Here is a 3,504-nt window from a genome sequence, read left to right as displayed (position 1 = left end):
TAATTCATATATTCGGGTTGGGTTGAATGAAATTTTATTTTGTTCGGGTCGGGTCGAGTTTTTTAAGTGTGATATTCGGGTCGAGTCGGGTCGGGGTTTTTTAAGTGTGATATTCGGGTCAGGTCAGGTCGGGTTGGGTTCGGGTTTAGGGTGAAAAAAACCAGACCGACCCAAAAAATATATATAATTTTACCTTATATATTTAGGAATAATTACAATAATACCCCTCTATATATAATTTTTTTCAATTAAGTCAATGTTTTGATTGAATAAAAATAATTTTTTTATTATTTTGAGTCGTGTCAGGTCGAGTTTCTAATTCATATATTGAATAAAAATAGTTTTTGGTATATTTTTTGGTAACTAATTAACATACTCCGATTGGAATGTATCGAAATATTGCTCTATCTTTTGGTAACTTATTAACATATTTTGATTGCGATGATTTTAACTTATAATGTTTATTAGCATGATTTTTATAATTTATTAAAATGAATAATCAATTAATAAAATGAAAATTTAATATTTTTTAATTTTTTATAATATATTACTACATGTAAGTTGTAAAATAAACTAAAATAAAGCAAAAAAATAAGAAGGACAATTCTGTCATTTTACATTATTGAGATCAAATTCATCTGATATGTCTACGAACCAAACAGAATATGAAATTGGATTTCAATTCCATTCCTGTCAAGCAAATAAAATATAAAATTAGATTCTAAATCTTACAGATTCTAATTCCATCGTAAACATTCTAACGAACCAAACGTGGTCTAATTATTTCATTCACCCGTCTAAAATTTCCCTAAAAACACAACTTTATCTCTTCATTTAACATTTTCTTCCCCTTTTTTTTCAATCTCCGACGTCGATTGCTCATTGGCCTCCGTGTTGTAATATATCAAATATGTTGTTCGGCTGCCGTCAGCCCACTCCTCTATCGCGTCCTTTCCATTTCCCTACTCAATCATCCTTTTCTTCCGCTGTTTGTCGTCATTTCTACTTTCCACTTTCGGTCTTTCTCATTTGCATCCTCATTCTTTGTACCCTAACAAAAACCTTGAAAAGCAGCTCTAAAGTGATGACCCACAGCTATCAGGCCTAGAATCAGTTGCTGCACTTCATTTACTTCACCCTTCCGTCGCTCCACTCTCTGTTTAAAATCCCAAAATTTGAAGGTTAGGGTTTTTGGGTTGTTTAGAAAATCTAGAATTGCAAATAACATTTTGCTTTTATTTGCAGGAATTTGAATTGGATTCATATCTTATTGGGGTAACTTTCGACTTCATTTTGTTTTAAGTTTTATGATTACTGAAACTTTTATTGGTTTGGTTAATTATTGATTATATAATAGCCAAGCAAAGCAAACCATCAGACCACCAGACCAAGAATGATATATTGCTGTAAATTAAACATATGTTTAAATTATTCTAAAACACCAATGTTTAATGTTGCACCTTCTTGTACAACTTTCTAACATTTTACAGGATGTCGGGGTTCATTTTTAGATGTCTTTTATGTTTTATCATATTCTTAACAGTGTAGTAAATCACTACCAACAGTCTAGTATGATGTTTAAAATTTAACATTTAACATTTTAGATGCTTTGATGCAAACTTGATTGACATTCCAGTTGAAGTGGAGACCCCTGATCGCCATTATTATCATGTATGAATCAAACCAGTAACAAATTTTTTGTCAAGGCTATAATAAAAAAATAGAGGATTGTTGTTTACCTGCATTTGAAGTGCCAAGTTATTTATACATTTTCTTTGTGTTTCTATGAACAGCTTGCCCTTTTTACTACTAGAGAGGTTAGAGTTTCAGAAGAGCTAACTTGGGTAAGTTGAAGTCTATCTTAGCTTGACTCTTTCATTTTTCGAACGTATCAGTGTCATATACATATTTAGACACGAGAAAAGGATAAGATATTTCAAAGACCCTCCAAATGCATTTGCAGGATATGTTCCCTACTAATGCATGGAAAAGTTTAGAAAAAAAGAAGAATATTCATGTAGTGAATGCACATACAAACATCTTATACTCATTACGAGTTTAGAACTTTGATGAATATATGTTTATTTCTTTTTTATTTAGTATTTACATAAATGTTGGAGGACCTTCCAGACTCTCCAAATGCATTAAAGTCTTTATTTTGCTTTAAAGTATCATTCCAGACTCCCATCTCCACCGGACACAACAAAGATACCCACGCAAAATTGGTGTTGCTCGTTGTTGGTCGAAGTCGTCGAGGCCTCCAAGGTTACACCATCAATGCTCGATCCCTTGGTTCTTTTGCTTCTATAGCTTGGTTCGAGTCCTTCGTTTTCTGTGGAACTCGTTTGTGAGGAAACAAAGGTAATCTTGTCTTTGTTTTACTTTTGGGTTTTTGATTTTCTTTATTTCTTGAACCTTTCTCACATGGAACAAAGGTAATCAACTTCGTTTTAAGTTCTTCATGCCTCTCTCTTTAACTATGAAACATGAGTTTGTTTAGATCTAAAGGCTTGATTTCGATGAAATATTAGTGAAAGTGAAAGGGTTTAGAGTGAATGTTGAAGGTTGATGAACATGCATAGGAGAAAATAAATTACATAGTAAAACAAAATTGAAGACAGAAAAACTTGAAGAATGAACAAATCATTAATTGATGAAAATTCTTGTGAATGCAAATATTTGCAGTTGTATATATGCACCCTTATAATTTTTATAAAATAGCAGAGATACACTTACTCCCATAAAATTTTATAAATTTATAAGTTTTATAATTTAGGAGTGATTAGTTCTATACTATGCAATTATTATTATGCACTAAATCTGATAGTATAATACCGATTTGTTCAATATTTTTAGTTTTATTCTGATAACCTAGTTTATGAAAGCACTAACCTTCTAAGCCTATGCCATGTTTAAGTGTAGATTAATAATGATGTAAGGACAGGTTTCATAGTTTTGTTATTTATTTGGCCCCTTATATAGGTCCCTTTTCCATATTATTTGTCTGCCACAAATTTATCCAGGAATTTATTAATAATATAAATTGTGAAATTAAATGTAATGCTTCTATTTAGGTTCTAACTTTCTCTATAATATTAGGAATTAACATTTGAAATTAAAACTCCAGAAATACGAAATGGATAAGAGTTGGATGAATTTCTCAAGGGTAAGCGACAAATATCGAAATGGAGTTGAAAATTTTCTAAATTTAGCTTTTGTGAATGCAAGGCAAGAGAATATGATTCTTTTCCCTTGTAAGAAGTGTGCTAACATTAATTGGCACATTCGTGAAGTTGTGTACGAGTATCTAGTTGTTTTTGGATTTGTTCGGTGTATAGAAAATGGATATTTCATAGAGAGTTTATATCAAATAGATCTTCTTCCATGGGTTATTCGACTTATCTTGCTACTTCTCACCATCGAACTATTAGAGAAGATGACATGGAAGGGATGTTACTAAAAAAATGGTTGTCCCTTGTTCCCATATATAATGGGGTAAGGGGG

The 3,504-nt window shown here is 31.5% G+C and overlaps 1 long non-coding RNA gene across 1 annotated transcript; it reads left to right on the top strand.

Annotated features, from left to right (window-relative positions):
• The first annotated feature begins 938 nt into the window (after positions 1-938).
• On the top strand, positions 939-2,355 carry LOC120208317. The gene is made up of 4 exons (XR_005524306.1): positions 939-1,181; positions 1,605-1,671; positions 1,794-1,844; positions 2,170-2,355. It is a non-coding gene; the product is annotated as an uncharacterized LOC120208317 (long non-coding RNA).
• The last annotated feature ends 1,149 nt before the right edge of the window (positions 2,356-3,504 follow it).

The sequence above is a fragment of the Hibiscus syriacus genome, unplaced genomic scaffold (assembly GCF_006381635.1).
Source record: "Hibiscus syriacus cultivar Baekdansim isolate YM2019G1 unplaced genomic scaffold, ASM638163v2 tig00016212_pilon, whole genome shotgun sequence".
NCBI classification, from domain to species: domain Eukaryota; kingdom Viridiplantae; phylum Streptophyta; class Magnoliopsida; order Malvales; family Malvaceae; genus Hibiscus; species Hibiscus syriacus.
This window is presented reverse-complemented; position numbering and strand designations above follow the sequence as displayed.